The following is a 22,863-nucleotide window of genomic DNA, read 5'->3' as shown; positions in this document are numbered from 1 at the left end:
AACCCTGTACTTTTAGTTAAACTTTGCTATTTAGCCTGATTATTGGCATTAATCTCCAGTAAGTAATAATGGTTTAGCCTAAATCTAGCTTTGAGACCTGTGTGCATGAACCAGGTCAGAAAAAGGTGTGAGGTTAATTTATGCTTCAGTGTCTTTGTTAATCTTGGTCTGGCATCGTCATGTCTGTAACCACTGGTTAGAAATGATTTCCCAAGATGAACTGTTGAGGAAGGTGGCTGCATTCAGCAGTTTGCACTGGGACTTGGGCAGAGAGTACCACTGTCCCTTTCTTTCTTTTTAGGAGTTGGACTGTTTTTTTGTGCAGCAGTGGAATTGGCAAGAAGACCGGTTTTGTTGCATATACTTGTGTGTGGGGGAAAAACAGATCTCAGCTACTTGAGTATCAGACTTTAGGGTAGATTTTTTATTTTGGTTTAGTTTTTTCCGCCTGCAGCTGCTAACAGTAAAGTTGAAAGATGTGAATCCTAAAATGTCAGGCTGCAACTCTGTCCCCAGCTGTAACTAGTTTTGCATGTGGTTAAAATCTGTATATTTTCACTACTTCAGTCATATCTGGGAATAATTTGTGGCATGTGAGCTCTGTCAGAGCTTGTATGTGTGTTCTTACACAAAGCTAAAGCCACAAGCAGAGCCAACATGGCCAGATGTAAAAGGGTCTCCATTCAGATTGTGTAGCAGTTTAGTACATAGCCAATTATGTGATTGACCTAAAGCAGTGTGTTTTCAGTGCAGAGAGTCCTCCAGAGCAGGGTTACCAACCTCTGCTGAGAAGTTTTACTGACATTTGCTCAACAACAAGAAGTTCAGTAACTCAAGGTTAGCCAGATGTCCCTTTAGCTAGAATCTGTGCTGCTGCAATGTACTTGGTTTGTAGGAAGGAGAACAGGTAGAAATGCAGAATTGTCCCCAGAAGTGCAGGTGATCCCATGAGTGCAGGACCTCAACATGCCTTAGCAGCTTGTGTCTATTACTTTGAGAAATCCTTGTTTCGGGTGGTTCTTGTTTTTCCCTAAGTGGTTTCACTTCAGTGTGCTAGCATAGCTGCAGAGGCATTTGTTTCTTTATTGTAGATCACACTGAACTTGCTATGCCAGTTTCCTGTATTCACAGAATGTGAAGCACACATTGCTTGAGGATGACTTTAAAGCCCAAGCCAGTTGCCAGTCGGGGTTCCAGAGAAAAGTATTTCATACTGCCTGATCTAAAACTAGCAAATGAAACTTGATGAGTAAGTGGATTATCATGAAAAAGGAAGTTTCTTGCCAGGTTTTAGATTAACCTGAGAGTCATCCTCAGCCAAGCATTTCAGTACCTGTAAATGTGTGAAGGATAAGGCTGTTGAATTCTAGATTTTCCTTCTTTGCTGCTCTTGCATTCAAACTTGTGTCCCAGAGTCTGATCAGGCTTCCTAGCAAAGCTGGGAACTGCAGCAGATTTTCTTCTGCCTGCTGAAAATTGTGAAGTGATGAGAGACATCACACCAGTATTTAGTGTTCATGCTGTTCCCTGAGATCGCCAAAGTAAGTCATACTCCCATCTCATGTTACCAGATTTTTGGTGCTAATTTGCTGTAAAGCATTGTGTTTAAAAATCCATATTTATGAGGGATGTTAAAATGTAAAGTAATTATATGGTTTTCAGTTACATAAACATCAACATGCAATGCAAATTAGAAGCTGAATAATTAATTTTCTGTTTATTTGTAATATAGAGTCTATGCAAACAGTAAAACCTGGAGAACAAGCAGGGGGAGAAGTGTGAAGGGCGTGGTGCCATAAAGTGCTTTTAGCGTCTCTGTTCAGTTCAGCTGTCAAAACAGGTATGGGCTTTTAAGGGAGGTCACAACCTGGTGAGTGGGAAGCATTGGGTTCAGAACTCCTGTTGATTGTATGCCTTGTTGTAGGCACACAGTTTGTGGTAATTGGGGATGGGGCTGCAGCAGAGCCTCATCCCCAGTGGGCACAGCTGTGAGAAGCAGGTGAGCAGCATTGACAGCAATGAGCCATGGAGTGCCCAGGTGCACTGAGCAACCACCAAAGGGAACAGAGGGCACACGGGTGCAATGCATGAACACGAGGGGTATGAAAGGCTGGGCTAAAGAACGAAGAGGAGCAGACACAGCCTTCTGAAGTGATGCTACTCTGTATGGGTAGATGCCTGAAGCCTTCTGAAGCAGTAAGGTGTTACTCTCCATGGGTTGAAGCTTTCTGAAATTGTATGGTGATACTCTGTATTGTGGTCATCTCAACTGCGACATATGCTGCAACACCCTATGATTAAACAGCGTTTCCATTAATGTGGCTGAAGGCAGGGACACTTGGGAGTGCCTGTTCACATGTCCTGAGCACAGAGGTGGCAGCAGCTGGAGCCATCTGATGGTCACTGCTACTGGTGTGGTAAATAACCTTGAGTAGTTTGGGTTGTGTCTCTCATCTCTGTTTTGCATGGGAAAAATACCAAACTTTTAACTTTTAAAAGGTGTGTACAATATTATTAAGTCACTTGAAGAAAATAAATTATTAATAATTTCTGAATATTTTCAGTCAGCTGCAGTGCACCAGCCAATCACTGTTCAGTCTAGTTATTGGTGCTGAAGTACATCCTCTGAGGCTTCAAAGCAGAGGCTTTCAAAGCTTCTAACAGCATTATTGCAATTATTATCATGCTCTGAAGTGGACATAATTTTGAGGATCTGGTGTTTTTGTTAAGAGGTAGGAAATGTGTTACACTGCACTAAAACCTGTGGGAATTAAAAACTAATTAGTTCCATTTGTTCAAGTATTTTTTTGTAGATTTTCATTTCCCTCTGCCTCCTTCACACTGAATAGCAAGCAAACACCAGCCTTGATTTAGTGATGGCTGTCAGGAAAACACCTCAAAACTTTTTGGGGTGGTTTTTCATGGCAAATATTGTTTATGATTCTCTACAGAAGACTAAGGACTGTGCTGCAGCACAAGTTCTAGACCTCAGAGGTTTTCTGAACTAAAACTTGAACTGTTCTGTCTGTCGACTTCGAAGTCCATGGTGGCTGGAGCCTGGCTGACTGGTGTGTGAATATGTGGTTTGGAGTTAGAGGGAAAAGGAACATTATGTGCAATTAAAATGGAAGCTCTGCAAGGTATCTTGTGTTGATACTTGTAAAGAACAATAATTGTGGGAATACTGCAAGGGACTATTGTATGGGTCCTTACAATAAGTGGCCATCAAATTTAATTTTCATACTCTAGAATTAGAAAACAATAAGTATGTGACTTCAGGAATGCAGTGCTGTGAAGGAAGTTGTGTCCTTGCTTAGAAACTGGTCAACTGTGATCAACCACAAAAAGGGGGTTGAGAAGACCATATGTTCCATTCAAAACTGAACAAATCCCAGGTTAATTTTCTTTGTTGTTTTTACTTGCTATTAAAGCAGAATTTGTCTGACCAGCTTGGAACGGGTATGTTTGGGATAGGTTCAGTAGAGAGGTTCTTCAGAGATGGGCTCAGACAGCAGGGAGGTGAGAGCAGGAATGAGAGGATGGAAGCAGATGATGTGATAAAAGATGAAGCCTGGTCCAGTGAGCAGAGCTTACTCTGCAAATAACAGCTGTGCATCACAGGTAGAGGCTTAAGACATGCTCCTACTTGTTTATTTTATTGCATTTTATGAAAGGGTCAGTTGCCCATAGTCCTGTCAATTGCTATTGTGTGGGAGGCAGCTCACACACAAGACTGGGGTGGTAGTAACTGTGCTGTTCATATGCACACACGATCAGTTTTGTGATGAATTAGCTGCCAAGGTTTACAATCCTGAGCCCAAATTCTTGCTTTCTTCATTGTGTACACAGCATGTGTGATTGAATCACTAAGTGTCTGTGGAAGCCACTGCTGGCCTCTCCCCTGTTTTTCAGACTAACTTTTGCACCTCTTGATATGTAAATCCCAGTTGATGGTTAGTTGGCAGCCATATGAGATCAGGTTCTAGCCATGACTGATAATTGCAAGAAAATATTCAAGGAGTGCCTTCCTGGCCAAGGTGGATGTAATTCGAGACTCTGTATGTGAAGGAGCGCTGGCTGGAAGTGCCTGAGGAAACATTTTGGAGACAGATCCCAGCAGATGCCTCTGCAAGCTGTATGGCCTGTCTGAGGTGGAAACCAAGCACATGGAAAAACACTGTGCAATGAGTTAACCTTTGAATAATGAATTTCCCAGCAAGGTACTGGAATGCTTTTGGTTTGTGTCTTTCTTACCTGTACATCACCAATATGGTCAATCTTTCCAGAAAGCCTGGTGTAAATACAGAGTAGAGGAAACATACTGAACCTGTTTCTTCTGTTTCTGTGCTCTGTCATTCATCATTTCACCCTCACCATATTCTCTACTTTCTTTTGTTGGAAAAACTCTTCAAGTAAAGAAATTAAGCCAAACTTATGCTGCTTTCCCCCCACCTCCCCCCCACCTTTTTTTTTTAATTGCCTTCTTTCCTGTAAGACATCAGGGGCTTTTCCTCACTTGTTTCTGTTTGTTTGCTTTGGTTTCTTTCTGTCTTCAGATTTTGCATCTTGCTCTTTTGTCACATGTTTGTTTTTGCCTTTTCTGAATGTGTTAGACAAGGGGAACTCTGCACTAAGCCATATCCAGACTTAACTCTACTACCTCTAGTTAAAACATCACAAAGTATTGTTGCCCTATTCAGGTAAATCTCTCCTACACAACCATTGTTCTCTTATTTTAGTGTCAGCTTGGAGGGGCAGGAGATCATCTAGGCTTAAAACATAAATATAAGAAAACCTTCAAAACCCACAGGCAGAGTCAATCACACATCTCCCTGAGAAAACTGGGCATAAGTTCTTTTCTCTTCCGTCTCTGCACCACATCTCTTCTATCCAATGCGCTTGCCAGACACTGGCCCTCTACAAGAACATTGCCAGCTGGCAGTATTCATAGCAGTTGTGTGTTTCTTGCAGCAGAGATTTAATGTAAGTTTAGTGGTGTCTGCAGTTCACAATCAGGTGAGAAAAGGAGTCAGTTTCTGCTCTGGCTGTGCTATAGCTGTTAGAGCAGGAATTTCCTTTCTGCCTTTTTAACCATATTATTTGTACTGCTTATGTTTTATGGCCATGATTTATAGCATATGTCATGAGTTTCTCTGATGCTGCTAGCAGTTCTGTGCCTGTGGTTTGCTAGGTGGGGGCAGTGTCCTGATGCTTTTGACATGAGGTGTGTTTGTTGGCTGCAGTACCTTCCCATTGGACACCAGAACCAAACCCTTGCAGTGGAAGGAGATGGTGGGGGGAGTGTCTTGAAGGAAGTTAGTGCATTAAACATCTGCTAGAGGAGGACGTTTCCACAAGAGCTGGGTTAATAGTCCTCTTCTGGAGTGTAAGCTCGGGGCAAGCCTTTGGCCAACCCCAGCCATGTGCAGCACACTGCAGCAAATGTGGCTTTGCAGAGCTTGGGGTGCAGAGAAGGAGCTGTTGCCCACTCATACATTAAAAGGGAGGAGGAGGAAGCCTTTGCAGCTGGGTTGAGTGCAGGCTGCTGTCAGCAGTTGTCCAAAAGCGTTCCTCATGATTTCTGTGAGTGATGCTTCAGAGAAAAATCTCCCTTGGCTTTTTTCAACAAGTCTTTGTCATGTGTAACAGGGTGGAGGTCTTTGCTGTGCTTTTCCCCAAGTTTTTCAGTTGTGGGAGGTAGGGGAGGGGAAAATATCTAATCAGACTTCTCCAGTTTCTTCCTTTTCAGGGCCTGCAGGACTCTCCAAAACCATTACTTTACTCTTATTGTAGTTGTCTCTGGAATTGCAATCACATCATATTCTGTCTCTTCTCCTGATAATTAGGACAGACTTCTTTAGCTTGTTTGCATTTTCTTTCTTTTCTTTTTCATACCCTTTTCCCTTCTACTTTTACTATGCAGTGATAAAGCCAAGGAAATGAAGAGGTTGCTGCACACCTCTGCCCTTTTCACATTGAGAAAGGAATGTGTCTCTTTAATGTGTGCTATGGCTCTGTCCCAACAAGAAAGCCAAAAATAATGAAGTGGATTTTTTTTTCCCAAAACATATGTTTAGATGCACAAGTAAGGTCAACTTCTAGTAGGTTCTGTACTCTTAGGCACATTTGAAAAGATCACCCTTTTATATAATGTCATTGGGGGTTTTCTTTAAAGGAGGTAAATAATGAAGCACCAAAGACAACTTAATACAAGCAAGCTTCTCCCTTCTTGAAAGTATGCTGACTGGAGCAGATATCACAGAGTCTTTATTTCCACTTTTTCCTTGTTAAAGGCTTCAAAAAGGATCACCATATCTTGACAATTCAGTTTGCCCTGTCCTGTACCACTCTGCTATGCTTAGTTCAGTCTAAGTTTCAAGGCCTCAGGCTGTTAGGATTTAATTACTGTTTCTGGGGGATTATTGTAATTGCAGCTCTCACAAGTTTTCCTGTTCTAACTTCACCTCTGCTCTGAAGCCAAGGAAAACTCAAGTATTGCATAGCCTATGTGGTTTCAGGGCCTCTACAAGCCTGTAGTGCAGAATGACTCTTAACTTTTACCTTTCCTTTGTCTTTTGCATCCAGAACAAACTCTCTAAGTCTTTGATTTATCCTGAATAGGATAATTAATTTATCTCAGTTGTTTTTGGTGAAAACTGCTGAGATAAGTGAGGTTTGCCCTTCACTGGGCTGCTTCCACTCTTTCTGTGAACTGTACATTAAATGTGCTTCCTGCTTTTAATGAACACTCCATCCCAGCTGCATTTTTTTATTAAGGTCTTGTGGACCAGTTCTTGCTGAGTCTTGCTGAATTACTCTTGCAAGAAGATTCTCATTGTTCAGAGGTAGGATCATGTAGCGCTGAGCTTGTCTTTTAGCTTGTTACTTTTCCAGTGGTTAGATCAGCTGCATTTAGGCCCATTTTGTCATTAGGAAGTTATTAAATTGCTGCCGTATGGCTTCATCTTCAAACACTGACCTTTCTGTTGACATTTTGTGTGTGGTTCATCCTGGCCTGATCTCATTCTGTCCTCTGCATTCTATCTGCTACAAGGTTTTTTTCCCTGCAAGTCTCGTGTTTGCATAGGTGCTTCATTTCAGAGGAGTACAGGAGGGATACAGATGTTATGACTTCATTTTTTATTATTTATTTTACTGTTTGGGCTTTTTTGATCTCTGGAACTCAAAACAACGATCAAACAAGGATTCTCTTTCATTTTTCTTGGACTAGTTTCTCTCTCCATGGATGGAAGTAACTGAGGTTGATTTTCACATTCAGTGACTGGTAAATCACGTGAATCCATCCTCAGTCCAGCTGAATTTATTACCTATTTATGTTTTTTGTTGGATCTCAATTTCTAAACCTTACTTTTGCCCTACATAGTTTACATTTAGTGTTACAGACTGAAAGTGTATCTTGTGAGTCTGGGGGTAAATGCTTGGGTGTTTCCTCCTCCCTATTTAGCTGGTTCCTTGGGCAAGATCCAGTTCCAGGCCCTCGTCCGCTGCCTGGCCCAGGAAAATGGCCAGGGTTTGTTGCAGGGAGGGAGCTCTGCCTGGTGTCCACTTGCTGTAGCTGCAGCCTCAGCAAGTACTCAACAGCATCTGTTTTCTTAGGCACTTTCAGGCTGCATGAAAATCATTTCAGGCAGCAGAAAAGCATTTGTACTAGCCAAGTATTGCATGAAACATCCAGAAAACAGATCTGGTTAGGGGACCTTCCATGGGAGGGTAGAAGGAGAAGAGGAAGAAAATAATAGAAACTTCCAGAGGGAATTCAGTGAGGTAGAAAGGGAGATCTCTTTGGCCATAATAATGAAATCTGTGAGTCCTACTTTTCCTTTCTTCCATCCCACCACTATCTCTTAAAAGTTATAATTGTTGCTGCTGCTTGTTTAAAGGTTTTCCTTCTGTCATTCATTGCTCCATCTCACATTCATTCACTGGCAGTGCTGTACCAGCCCCTGTCTCACCACTGCTGGAGAAAATCCTTTTCTTTGCCCTTCGGGCAGAGTGTCTGGAAATGCAGGCGGATGTTCAGTGATCTTCATTTGCTGAGACGGGGTGCTCTGCTGAAATGAGGGAGTATGTCACCCAGTGCAGAACACAAAGAGGAGTGGCTATTGCTTGTGATGGTTATTCTGAGGGCTTGACTCTCTTCTCTCTCTAACTGGGAAAAATCCTCTGGTGTCCTCTACACCAGCTTATTTGTAAGTTTCTGATGAATTTGAAAGGGATGCTGACTGATGCACAGTGTCTCTTAGTGACATGAGAAGTTCTAGGTTTTTCTGCTGGGCCTTGTGGGCTTGGCAGTTTTGTGTCAGCCTTCCCCTGGGCAGTTTTTCCCCTGTGGTGATAAATGGTGTGTGGTATGGCTGCTGTTTGGCTGATGTGGTTTTTGTTCTGTTGATGGAGAAGTAGTGGGAAAGGTGCAAAAATAGATGTAAGTGGGAGACAAGGTCCTTTACCACTATGCAGTCTACGAAAGGAGGACAGGTCTGTTCTCTGGCAGCAACGTGTGAGTGGGAGCATTTTCAGAAGAGATTATCAACCTGTCTTTTCCCTCTTGATTTCATGCTGCACCTTAGCCATCTGTTCTCTCAGCCCTGGAGAAAACTGCTGCTTTCACTTGCTTAACCAAGGTTGTGAAGGTTCATTCCTTGCAAGGACAAAACTCCTGTCTGTTGTCATTTAAAAGCATTTACTATTATGAATTATGATGCCACCTATGTTCTGCCCAAGTGGGCTTTAAAAGAAGTACATGTTTGGTTCATCACAGTACAGCTGTCACTGCAGCAGGAGTCCATAGTGTTGGTGTAGCTCTACAGGAGAGAGGGAATTATTTCCTGTTGGAGTGTCGGTTGATAGGACGGTCGGGATGGATGGAGATGAGAGATCTCTGAAGTCAGGTCTTGGAACATGCAGCTTATTACAAAGGGAGTGGGTGCAGGGGTCCTGCTTAGAGCTGTGAGCTGCAGCTGGGAGCAGGCCCAAAAGTGCAAGAGAGAGAGAGGGTAAGAGTAAGAGAGGGAAGTTCCCATTACAATACAATGAATCTTCTGTGCTGAATATTCTAATTTTCACTAACCAATCTAGTACCAAGATACAAATCCTATAGCATTTACATACAGCCTATAAGAATCATGACATTACCATGCTGTGTTACATTTTAAACCCTAAAACCTACTCTGTGGACCCCTTCTACCAAGCTAGTAGGGTCTTCTCTGACCCTTGGACCTGTCTGCAAGCAGAGGGTATTGTTTCATCAAAAGGGGATTACATTCAGCCAGCCATACCATTATTTTCCAGTTGTTCAGTAACTAAGGCTTGGTATCTCAAAGCTTGCTTTCCTTTCAGTCTCGCTTATAGTTTCTATATTGTCAAAATCTTTTGCCAGGCAATCATATTTATAAGGATTTCCTGTTTCATCTTCCCCAACAATTTCCCACTCTACAGACTCACCATCATTTCTTACAACTTATCACTACATCTTTAAAATGCTTCCAAAGCTCAAGCTTTTCAGTCTGTCTTCTGTTGGGTACATCCTAATATCAGTTTTTCCTTGCAAACTACCAGTAGCTGAATTCAATACACGAGCTTGCTTGGAAGAGGCATGTTCATAGAAGTCCAGAAGGCAAAGTGGGAGTCCTGAGAGCTTGCACAGAAGTGCTTTGCTCTCTGTGAACACTTGGTGCTGTGGTAGTGGAAGTTATGGGGTTTTTTTTTTAGCTTTCCAGAGGAATTGCATTGAGGGTGATGGGGCACAGACTAAGGGAAGTTGTAATCTGAGTCCTGTGAAAAGTGCCAATAAACTGCAAATCGGGTATGGACATTTTAAATACAGGGCTATATTTCAATGAGAATCTTCTGCTTTCATCTGATACAAAGCCTTGAAAATTGTGAATCTTTTAGCACGGAGATGTGGCAGTGTTCCTGATAAAAGTGAGCATTTAACTTGCTGAATTCCTATTTCTACTGTTGGCAGTAGCTTTTTGATGCCCTTTCTTTCTGTCTTGCACTGTCACAGGCATCTCAGGAAACTCATTTACCCTAATCCTGTGTTTGACTCATGAGACCCAATGAGCTAATAGCTTGAGAATAAATTACTGTAGCAATTGCATTCGTAAATATCATGAGCAGCCTCCTTAAAGTGGTGTTTGATTACTTGAGACAAAGCTTTCAAAACATTAAAACAGTTTAAAATAATCACTTGGCTAAGGCAATAACATTCTGTGGATGCATTTCATTTTTCACAACCCTCTATTTATTTCCCTTTTCAGAAAATGGACAAGAAGCCTGTATTAAAAAGTAATTAAATCTGCAACCCAAGCAAGACACAGAAAATTCAAAATTTAATGCTAATGTAGTTTTTTAATTTTGCAGATGATTGTTGCCCACTCACATGCACACAAGTATGCACATCATTAACATTGACAAAGAGCCGACTGTTAATTTTGAGATTCTTGGTTTCCAGGAGTTTATTACACAATCCTATTATGTAAATTTGGTTTTGTTAACTTGAGCAGTTGCCAGGAGAATTAGTGTCTGTCTACAGAGCTGCATGAGATGCATTCACTAAAGCTGGGTAGGACTCTCTGTTCTGTTGAAAGAGTCATGTTGCTTTGATTTATAACTAATCTTTAAAAGTTTAAAGCATCCTGACAGTATAAACCAAACAAATCTAACAGTGTGATGGTGGTGTTTGCCAAATGAGACAGTATCCTGCATAGCATTGTGTGCATCCCACTAAGGCTTTGGGGGATTACTGATTTCTTTAAGGAAAGGGATGTGTTGTGAGCCTGTGTGAAAATACAGAGAACAAAAACTTCTGGCTATTTGGTTAAAAAAAAATTAGTGTTGGGTCCCTAATTTTTTTCTAGTACAATACAGTAGGTGTTTGCCAGGGGAGTGAGGTTTGACAAAGCCTTATTCCTGTTCTATCCGGGGACCTGATGTATTTGTTTTTGATTGTATGTCTGATCCAACATGAGGGGAATGAGAACATCCCATGGAACATCCTACCGCTTGGATCTTTCCTGGCTGGAGGGCAGCTCTGGGAGTTCCCATGTCAGGTAGTTCACCTACCAAAAAAGTAGAATTAGAAGGTTCATTAGAGTCTAGTTGTGGGTGTTAGTCATGTACAGGTAGGAACTGGTAGGGACAAGTGATGTGCATGGGAGGATTTATTTACACTGGTAGAATAGTGTTCTGCTGTGAAGGAACAATGTGTGGTACCAAAATTACTTTTTGTGAGTGCTGTCATCTGCTATTGGAAATAGCATTCACAAATTGTCCCATCATTCTGTGAAAACAAATTCCTTCTAGCTTTTCACAGCTGGGAAGGGGATTCAATAGGCAGGTAGTTCTAAACCATACTTCAAGGCACATTAGTTAATATGTCTTTAACCTTAAAAGGTTGTCAGTCCATGAATTCTGACTTTGAAGCTTGCAATGGATGAAGCTGGGATTGCTGTTCAGGATGGAAGTGAATTTCACCTGTGAAATCGGGAGTTTTATGTTTGGCAAAGAACTTTCCTCCACAGCTCTGTGTTATGTGGAGAGCATGGACAATACAGCTTCTTAGCACTACTAAACTTGTAGTTTGTTGCACAATATTTAATAAATTATATATATATAGCTAGAGGTGAGGGTCAGTTTTTAAACTATGAAATCTGATCACTTCCATGTGGTTTTAAGCTTAGAGTGAAATGCAGTGACTTGATAATTACTCAACATAACCTCTGTAATATCTTTACAGCACAGTCAGGTTTGAACACTGTTCTTCATCCTCACACCAGTAAGGTAAATCAGTTGCATTTTTTGTTGTCCTGGCATCTGCAGCCTGGTAGGGCTTCATCCTGAAGCAGTGAACTGTCACAGGTTCTGTCACACCCCAAGTGCTGTCTCTGTCAGGGGAGGCTCGTGAGCTGCAGTGTGAGTGTTCAGTGGTGAAACCTGCCACCCTCTGCAATGAGCATGGTCTTGGCTTCCAGAGAGCAGCAGATCCAGAGCATCTCTGCTACTAGTGGGCTCATTTTCCATGATCCGATTCATGCATGTTCAACTCATCGCCGTGGGCTTTAACAGTCAAAGCTTTTGTTTTGCTCCTTGTCCAATACAGAGATTTGAAAGCTGAAATAATGGTGGTGTGCTTCCCATATTTTGCCCCAGATATTTTGCTGTGGATATTCCTGTTTCATCACATTTTAAAGATTTGAAAATAGGCCACTTCAGACACTTTCCTGTGTAAAAATTGAGCTAGACCTTTCTCAAGATGAACCTTTAAAATTAGAAACTTCACACTTGGATGTCAGAGTTGTGTATAATCTCCTGTGTTGACAGCTACATTGCCTCTGTCATGGATGAGTGAAATGTCTTGAGCTGTTGCTAAGTAAGTTTGTGCCTGATTCAAGAGCTGCTGTGCCTCTGTGGCACAGATAAAGAAGTCAGCTCTAGGCTGTGTTGTGGCTGAGCTTTTTTGGTGTGTTACAGTCACTCTACAGGGATTACCTACCTTTCATAAAATTGTGCCATGCCAGGGTTATGCTAGTTATATTTTAGTTTCTGTTTTGCTGTTAATGGTATCATGCAAGTGCTGAGATTATTTTGTGTTTAAAATTGTTAGAGCAAAGGGAAGATCATTTTTCACTGGGCTACACATAGAAAACTCTGGAATAACATGTTTGATTTTCTATCAGAATAGCTTGCCATAGCCTCTGTCACTCCAGTGGGTAATGTTTTCCCTTCTGGTTCCCATTACTATAATTAAATGCATTCAGAGCATTCTGTTTCTGTCTATTAACATGTAATCATGTGATTGATTCTTGTATGCCAAGTAGATATTTTTTCCAAAGGAAATATTTATTTACATGAGTTTTCAGATCAGCTATGTAAATCAAGTGCTTATGAGTGGCTTTTTGATGTGCAGCTTGAACACTGGTATTTCCAACTTCTGTCCTCTGCATTTGTCCCTCATGTACTTCCACAGCTTTCTGCTGCTTTAATTGTTAGTTCCTCAATACCATGCTTAGTCAGATGTTCAAAGCACTGGTTATTTAACTTGCCAAGAGAAGATCTTACTGTATCCTGTGGATTTTTTTATTGATCAGGATTTAGTGGGAGGCTGACTTGCCTTTCTGAACAGATTGCTTGTGTCAAGGAAAGCTGCTGACCAAGGATATTTTTAGACATAGTTAATGATCCAGAGAATGTACTGTCAAATATTTTCTTTTCAGTCTGTTTTATTTCTTTGGCATCATATCGGGTTAACATTAAGCTTTTTGTGTTTGCATCCTTTTGTACTGTAAAGGCTTTGCCTTCTTTGTTGTAACTGTCTATGCAAACCTTATGACTGTCTTTCTCTGCCCTCCATTTCTTTTGTTCCCTGATCCATGGGAATAATGTTGCCCCTGAACTATAGCAGAATTTCTGATAGTACCTAGTAACTGTAAAAATGAACAAACCTAAAGCACTCATACAAACACCCTATTTTTCAACCCCAAAGAATTCAAATGTATGCCCATGGATAAGGCATTGATGATCAATATTGTCTTCCTTCAAACTGCCTTGTACCAGAGGATAGGATCGGTATGAGACCATGCTTCCAGAATCGTTAATCCTGGGAATGTTTGCTGTTCTGTCACTCAGAGGTACAGATTTGGCCAATATTTTTGTTGTTAACTCTTGCATTGAGTTTAGGTCAGCTGAAGAAAGACTGATGATGATGCCTATCCAGCACAATGTTTTCAGATGCAGGCACTTGTTTTTAAGAAATTTCTTAACCCAAAGTAGCACTTTGTATTATGGCCCATGTATTTTTGATTTCAGACTGCAGACTTGTGCTGGGGATGCAGTGGCTCAGCAGAAAGTTGCTAATCTAGGAAAGGTACTGAAGCCCCATCTGTGAGCAGATACTCACTGCATGCTTCATTTACTGCCATCTTATGCTGAATAGATTTCACCTAAAATCAGGAGCTGTCTTAATGTTCAGAGATGTAAAGAAGGATGTTTTAATGTCATTTCTTTATCCTGAATCTTCAGGTCCATTGTGGCTTCAGAACTTATTGCTATTTGTACTCCAGACCAATTGCAGAGTAAATGAGAAACATCCCAGCTGCTTGTGCTGGTGTAGCCGTGGCTGCATTGACAGACTCGGGAGCAGGGTATTGCTGATAAGTGGTCTTGTGGTCTTAATCTGCTGTTTTATTGATATTGTAATGATTCTAATGATTCCTCCATAACAGAGCATATTCCTAGGGAAGAAGGATTTTCTAGGTATATTTGTGGAGCTTAACTTTTTGAATGCATCCTCTAGAGAAGGAAGAGAGCTGCTGGAGGGAGTTGGACATTTAGTCACGCATTTGACAGTGCAACTCAGAATGCTTACTTGCTGAATATGTGAAGGTATTCCTTGCTCTTGATCCTTCTCAGTCTTACTAAGAGGACCTGCATTGTTGGCAACTGGTTTTGCAAATCAAGGAAGATACAGTTTTTATTTTAAAAGATACTTTCTTTCTATTCCTACTCTCCTTTTAGCTAGAGGAGAAGTATAGGAATGATCTGTCTAAAGGCTTCCTGACACACTGTAATCATCACCAGAGATCATAAAGATGAAACAAGGCATCCTTGACAATTGGGCTATTTAATCAAAGAATTGAGAGAATGAATTTAGTTCCTTGATCATCTGTGATCCTACTATGTGACTTACAGCAAGTTTCTGTTGTGATAATTTTTTCCCCAGATTTTTAAGATAGCAAGAGCACTTCCTTTATCTTCAAAGGGTATAATTAGAGATTTATGTAAACTATTTGTTGATTGCTTACTTATCATAGAATCATTAACACCAGTTTGGGTTGGGACTTTAAAGATCATCTAGTTTCAAGCTCTCCGCCAGGTGTAGGGACACTTTCTATTGGAAAAATATTGGAAAGGATAGGATGGTGCATCCATGACTTCTCTGGACAACCTCTTCCAGTGCGTCACCTCCCTCACTGTAAAGAATTTCTACCTAATACATAATCTGAATCTGCTCTCAGTTTAGAGCCACCCCCTTTGTCCTGTCACTACATGCACTTGTAAAAATACATTAAAAAGACAGTAACCATTAGTGTCTTGTCTTTTATATCCAGCAGGACAGAAACATACTGTCACAAGTTCACTTGAAAACGTTGTTCAGGAAGAAGTTGGGAATTCATTTCTCCTCTGGACATGCCCTTGGAAAGGTTGGGACTTAATTCATGCAGCTCCCCAGGGCACCTCCAACAAGGTTTTTTGGAATAGGGTGATCTTGACTGGATCCTGCTGTATGTTTGCAGTTCAATTCAAATCACGTTTCTCCCAGTACATTATTTCACTTCAGGCAATGTGGAGCTCCTGTATGTGGAGTTTCCCAAAAAAGCTTTTAATACTTCATTACGCTGGCTGCTAGCAGAACTGCTGTGTGACCTCTGCATGGCTGAAATGGGTGTTTTTCAATGTGGAAAATGCTTGTATCAATCAGCAATTTGAAGTGCAACAGGAAAAATGTAATTCCCCTTCTGATCAATACAGTCTGATTGTAGTCATTAGTCTTCGTCTTTTAGCGTGAATCTTTTATGCCTTGTTAATCCTCTTAAGCAGCAAGAAGATCCATTTCACCTAGGAATTCCTATTAGAACACTTTAGAGTTGCATAAAAAATGATGTGGTGACAAGAGGATATTTGCAAAATAAGCATTTACATTATGATCTCAAAATACTCTGGCCTCTAAATCTCTCTATCAAATGTTTTTATCCCTTTTCATATTTTTACATTTCCATTTGGAGTTAGTCCAGTGATTAAATGTAGGTATCAGAACATCAGAATATGATTGAAGTCACTCTTTTACTTTGTGTAAGTAAATAATGATGAATCGAAATTTGTAATTTATCTCTTATTATCTGTTTTGTTTTGGGATTTTTTATTGGGGTTGTTTTTGCTTACACAGGTAATTTTTGTCTCTTGAGAAAATAAAGGGCTTGGATAGCCTTTTGTAGTCTTGGCATGTATTTTTAATGAGTCTAGGTATGTTATCCCTGCTTCTGATTTTATGTTGGTTTTTTTCCATTAGGCTTGGTGTGCATTAGAAAGTCAGATTTTAGTTCTTTGAAAGACTGTCCTTATTAATTAAATCCACTAATTATCAGGAAGAGGTTAATACCTTCTCACTAAAACAGTGCAATTAAAAGTGTTTCCAGAGTGTGCTTCCTCAAAAGATAAGTTTATGCTCATTCAGATCTGCTCTTCATGGAAATAGAGAAAAAGGGATTTTTGTTGCAGATCACTGATGAAGGCCCAAACATGAAATAAACATGAGAACGGGGAAGGCACCGAGGCCTTTTTTTCTATTGCTGAGGTGGGGGAGAATTTTTGCTGTTACTAATTAACCGCAGGAAGAAACATCTGGTGTTCTGCTGAGGCTTTTTACTTGGAAGGTAGTTTTTGTTGGCATCTTCATAATGATCATGCTCACACAGTCTGTGTATATAGTGGCCTCCATTCCCCTGAAGTTACAACATACAAGACCCATGGAGTTTGGGGAATGACACAAGTGCTGTGGAGGCGCTAGGGAGAGGAGACTCATTGCTTCTTGATTTATTGACAATTCAAACCTGGCACACTCCTGTGCCCCCTCAGCTTGGCAAGGAACAGCTCTTGTTTGTGAATTGCTTAATAATCGATACGTGAGAAGACACTGTTTTGTTTTGGCATCTTCAGAAGTGGAGTCTGAAAGGATACGTGTAAGCCATTAAAATTTAAAACCATCTACCATTCTGAAGACAATTGTGGATGTTATATGATTCTGTACATACTGAAGAGAATTAATGTAAACCCCACATCACATAAAATACTGTGTGGGTTATGCAGTTCATTGATGTGAATTCTGTGTTCAGTGCTGCTCATTCAGATGCTTCTGTTCAATTTCTCTGCATAGCTGAGTGAAACAGTCCTTAGGTTACCCAAATTTAAAAGATATCATTAATTCTTTCACAAATAAATGTGGTAGAAATACAGCGTCTACCACTTAAAATCATCAATTCAAAGAAATGACCAGTCAAGCTGAAAACCAGCAAATGGGGTCAGTATGTTGTGTGAGGCAAAAACATTGTTCCTTTAAAGAGTATGAAAGCAGTGAGAAGAATAGAGGCTGGAACAGTTATTAACATTTACAGTAATCAATGAGCAATAAAACAGTTTTCTGTTTTCCAAACAAGTATGATGCATATATCACATGCACATCTCTATGATACTGAGCTAAGCAAAAATTAGAGAAATGCAATAATCAGCTCTGAGGAGGAGATAGGATGCTGGTGATGACAGTGGTTTTTCACTTACCTAGTTGGGTGCTGGGGGATGCCATCCTGAGTTCCTCTGGATTGTGTGGTCTCAGAATTGCCCTTTTGCTTGAAAAGTAGTATATTATTACAAGTTTTGTACCAAGATAAATGTTGGGACTTGTATAAATTAGATGTAGGTTTTTTCACATCTGTAGAGGTGTGGGGGAAGGGAAGGAGAAAAATGCAAGAAAAAATTCATTTATTTAAAACTTCATGAATACCAAATTTTGAGTAATTTTCTAAGTAGATCTGCAGTGCATGTCATTATCCAACCATGTCCTTTTAATGCAATTAAAAGAAATGCATACCTTGTGCTTTAAGGGGAAATGTGCTAAGAGGAAGGTTCTTGGTGTTACCCCTTTTGCAGTTACTCCTCTCACAGGCCAGGTGAATTTTATAATAGTGAAGAGAAGACCTGGTTGACTATTTTCCTTGTCTTTCAAAATGAAGTATTAATCATTTAAAGATAGAAACAGCTGTTGGCCATAAATGAAGCCCAGCGATGAAGGAAAATGAAGCTGGGCAGGCTTATGTGTATGAAGACCTGCCCAACAATACATTGCTACTGACACAGTAATTTAAACTTAGCCATACATTTATGTACACCTCAACTTCAACATTCAGCTGACAGCTCTTGGATCACTTGGGCTCAGCAGGAGAGGAGGAGGCTGTGTCCTTACCATTGTCTAGGTAGATTTCTACCAAGGATCCCTGTTCACATGTCCTTGCTGGAAGCTGTTGGCTAACCTGCAGTCCACAAGACTCAGGTTTCTCACTCAGATGAAGGCTGTCTAACTTTAGCAGCACAGCACATTAAAAAATATACATTTGTGTCAGTGCAAAAAATGAAATGTCTCTGTTGTTTCAAGCCTCAGGAAGTGCTTGGAAGTACCATACTAATTTTGGGGTGTGAAAATGTTACCAAGTACTGATCAAATTTGTTGTGAGTGCTTGACAGCCAGTCTTGAAATTTTGTTGGTGGTATTGCTTGAAAAAAATTTTTTTTTTAAATAATGGCTTCTAGATGTTACAGAGGAGAATTCTGCTGGACTAGATGCTGTGGGAGAATCAATATTAAGATTGTCAAAATGTTAAGGACCTGATCTGAGTATAACATACACCATTTCAAATGAGTAGTAAGTCATCTGGTATTGTAGCAATTAATCTGGTGTAAATGAGATTAAAATCAATATCTGATTAGTGGCTAATGGGATGCCACTGATTGGTGTGGGTGTGATTTCAGGGACTGGGGAGAAATTCCTATGGCCTATTCTGCTGTGCAAACATTTCTTTGTTCTTTCCCGTTTTCTACTGTGCTTTTTCTCTGTGCTTCAATTTGCAAGTTCTCATAATTTATAAGTACAATTGAAGAGCTCTCCTTAGGAGAGAGCATTTCAAAATTGCCTTGTAATTTCTGCTAGGAAGGATAAACCTGAAATCAGAACAGATGGTGAAATTTTATATTTATTAAATAGATGTCACAAACTAAAATCTTTCTGCCTGATATTGATGCAGTTGGCTTATATTCTTACTGGTTTTTATTGAGCCCCAATTCTGTCTGATTTTCTCACACTCTTGCTTTATTGTTCCTTGCATTCAGGTTGCAGTGCAGCTGGCTGACAGATGAGGGGGAATTGCATTTGTTTTTCTTTGAACAAACTGTATTAATTATAATGCCTCCCACTGGGCTTGCAGTTTGCTTTAAGTAGCACATATCATTAGCTTTTAAAAACCGACAGGATCATAAATTTCATATTATTTTATCCTAAATGGTGTATGATTTAAATGCACAGTATAACCATGAGGCAGAACAGCAAACTTGCACTCACAATTCTGGGTACTACAGAAAAATGTGGTTTTCTTCCTGAGGAGAAAGCATCTATATTAACTGGAAGGGGTAGAAAGTTAATTTTTTTAGTCAGCAGTGCAGGTTAATTGTTAAGTGTTTGTCCAGAACAAGCAAAAGTGAACATTAATGCAGTCTTAACAGATGTGTTCTTTTTTCATATGCATGTACATCTATTACTGGAGAACAGATTCCTGGCATGCTTTCTTCCTGCCAAAAAGCTTTTGGTAGTGAACAGCAGACTTCATCCGTGAACATGTTGTGGCTTGAATAGTGGAGGTCTGTATCTTCTTGATACACTATTTGTTTCTTGATTTTCAACCTAGTTCAAAATATTCTTCTAGACAGATGAAAGCACTTGCTTACATCTTTTTCTGATATTTTAATGATCAAGAGTTTGCCAGCATAGAGGGGTGAAAGGAAAATTCCAGGATACTCAGTTTGCTATAGGGTATCAAGAAAAATAGTTAAGAGCATGTACTATGTGTTTTATAACGTTGTCATTAGTTACAGGAGAAAGTCAGAGCCATGGGCTATTTCCATACAATTCAGTCTGAATTAGGATTTATTTAAGTCACCCCTTGAAGTGTTAAAATTCACAGTATAGGATGGATAGGAGCTTTCCTGTGCTGGAAAAGAAGGAATTTGCATAAAGTATTTAAGATGTTTATCACAGACCATGTATTGCCATGCAAATGCTTATGTTTTGTGGCATGCATTCACCAAGTATAAGTAAATAGAACCAATGAAGTTGGTCTGTAGGCTTCAGATTAAAGCAAATTTTCCTTATTTAAGAAAGTGTTTGCCTTGTATGATGTAATGCAGCAGATTTTTCACTCGATCCCTTATTTAAAAGTAGTGCAGTATAAAGGATTGTTGTACAGTTCATTGAGTGAAATGCTCTATATCCTGTTAGCAGTGAAACAACAAGCAACTAGTAAACAAATGAATAATTACATTAGCGTTTCAATAAAGAAACTATGCCAAAGACATAGAAAGTTTGTTGCTAATCTATCTGCTGTATGCTGATGGTAATGGTGGAGACAATGGCATGAGAAGGATGTGGTTTTGAAAGATCTGTGCCACTGTTTAGCAAGAAGTTAGTCCTAAGAGGGACCTAGATTAATGCAGCTGAAGTGTTCTGTATCTGCTTCCGTTTGGGTGGAGCAAAGCAGTTTGGCTTTGGTTTCACACATGTATCGGACTGAGATGCTCTCAGCTGGAGTTCATTTATCAAAGACTTCCAAGGTGGAGGGCTCACATGCACAAACAGGTTTAATTTCCACCAGAAATATAACATTTGCATTCACTTACCTCAGAAATACCCAGGATAAGCTGATTTTCCCTTTCATCCTCTATCATGGTTAGTTAAATCTTTGTTGGAGAATGGAACACCTTACTGCCCTCATCCTAAAATGTTTATGAGCAAAACACCTTAAGAGAGAACCTTGAACTATATAGCTTCAGGGCATGTGGGTGGAAACACTCTTTTTATGACATTTTATTGCTTTGTAGGAGAGAAATGGAGAGTCCTTGGATGGGTAAGGGAGAGAAAGAGGAAGGATGATCCAAAAGAGGTATGGGAGGAGGCAGCTCTGTGTTCCATTCTCCATAAGTAGGGTTCATGTATTTATATTTTGCACTGTATAGAAAAGCAAAAGCAGTCCTTGCAGAAGAGATGAGACTTGGCATCTCCTGTTTCCTGGGTGAACTCTGTAATTGTTAGGCCACAACCTAAAGGCTTGGTTCAATAACTTGGAGGAGATGAAAGAATCACACAGCCCCAGTTGCCTTTGTTATCAGATGCTAGTGAAGAAGGAGAATAGAAGAATACTGATTTTGTGTTGAATGTCATAATGCTGCAGTTCTGTTACAGAATTAGCATGCAATGAAGAACATGCATAATATTTGTTCTGTACAATGAGTGTCAAGTTTGGAGTGTTTGTGTAAGATGCAGCATTAAAAAAAGGGTGTGCAGCATAGAATGTCATTGTTTTCTCCTTGATCTCTACAGGTCCTATTACTTCAAAACTGGTTCAATTATTTTCCTGGATATGATATCTTGGTACTCATCCTTAAAGCATCATGGGTTTATTCCCAAGGGCATAAAACCTTTCCTTTACTGAAATTTGGCAAGGCACTTTCCAAAGAATGCAATTTTTCTGAATCTGAAAACCTGATTTATTCCTTAATCCCCACAGAGGATATAGGAAGTGTCATATGTTATACATTCTATAATGTTTTTGTCTAGACAGAGTATTAGAGTAGGGTTGCAGAGATACTCAGGAACATCTGCAATTTTTAAATGCAAGAGGACTGTATTGCTAAATACCTTCTCAGCTGCCAGTTTCTTTTCACTACATACTTAGGTTTTTTAGTAAATACAAATGTCTGTAGCTGCTTTCTACTAAACAGCTTTGCCCTGTTTTCAGCTACTCAGGTCTACCACTATGCAGGTAATTGCTTTCATTGCTTGGGTTTTGCCCAGAACCAGAATCATTCTCTGTATCTGACATAGACCCTTTGAGATTCTTGGTCAAAAGTCTTAATGCAGAAAACGGATGAAGACATACACAAATTTTCCTTCATAGAGGTCTGGAAGTCAGTGGGTGGGTTTCAGATTGCTGACAGCTATCCCAGAAGTCCCTGTAGGACATAACTCAGGAGAGAAGAGAACGTCTTACCATCATCATGGTGGGTGTGTTCTTGGTCTCTTACAAGCCCCTGGTGTGAACAGGAAGAGGCTCTGCTCAAGGTGACAATCCTCACTCTCATGTCTGATGGGAAATGCTTTGAACTGATACCATGTGGCCTGAAAGACCCCTCTTTTCTTTCCCCTTTCCTGTCCTACCCATTTTCCCCTATGAGAGCTCTGACCATTTCACTTGAAGTGTCCTGACCCCGACCCCTGTACCAAGGTGACTGAGTGAAATGGTCACAGTGATGAGTCAGAGGAGAAAAGTACCAATCAAACATGAAGATGTCTGGGGACTTCTGCATCAGGTCCGCTCTTACTGAGCTGACAAAGTTAATGCTGAATAGGCTGTTTCCCTAAAACGGGTTGATTTATTTCCATTCAGTTGCCATAGACCTCAGGTATGTTTGGATTAAACTTGTAAAACCAGTACTTCTTTGTGAGCATTGTATTGCTGAGAAAAATATTTAAACTGTGCCATAAGGGACAAATTTCTGTCCAGCATCCTGCCCGACTGAGGATTTTCCATTATACTGAGGTCATCCTGCTAACCTTCACTGGCTTCAAGGGAAAATAAGCTCATTTTAAACCACAGTAATAATTAAATCTGCATGCCTACTTGACTGATTTAATGTTTAATTAAAGCAGAAGTATTGTGGTGGGGTAGTTGAAATAAATGACTGTCAACATTTGTAATGCTGACAGGATCTTTTTTTTTTTCTTGTTCTTTTTAGGTTTTAAAAATACTTCTTAGTGTAGCATGTAGATATGCACTGAGAAATCCTTAGAACGTCTGAACTAGCATGACATTTTTGAACTGTGTTTTCTGAGGTTTGAATAAGAGCATAGAAGACTTTCATCAGATAAAGGTGCAGAGTACAAAAAAAAATCATTAATTTCACACCAAATCATTTGTTGTATTTTTTGTGTATACATCTGTGTAGCACTTGGTGGCCATTAGCACAATG

The 22,863-nt window shown here is 40.1% G+C and overlaps 1 protein-coding gene and 1 long non-coding RNA gene across 12 annotated transcripts in view; one reads left to right on the top strand and one right to left on the bottom strand.

Annotated features, from left to right (window-relative positions):
* Positions 1–22,863, top strand: part of LDLRAD3 (low density lipoprotein receptor class A domain containing 3) — a 203,096-nt gene that overhangs the window by 162,960 nt on the left and 17,273 nt on the right. The window lies entirely within an intron of this gene.
* On the bottom strand, positions 1,115–2,244 carry LOC137475906 (uncharacterized). The gene is made up of 3 exons (XR_011000120.1): positions 2,141–2,244; positions 1,334–1,466; positions 1,115–1,228 (listed from the first exon to the last, which is right to left on the bottom strand). It is a non-coding gene; the product is annotated as an uncharacterized lncRNA (long non-coding RNA).

This window comes from Anomalospiza imberbis, chromosome 6 (genome assembly GCF_031753505.1).
Source record: "Anomalospiza imberbis isolate Cuckoo-Finch-1a 21T00152 chromosome 6, ASM3175350v1, whole genome shotgun sequence".
In the NCBI taxonomy this organism is placed as follows: Eukaryota; Metazoa; Chordata; class Aves; order Passeriformes; family Viduidae; genus Anomalospiza; species Anomalospiza imberbis.
Note: the sequence above shows the minus strand (reverse complement) of the source record. Positions and strands in the feature narration are given on the sequence as shown.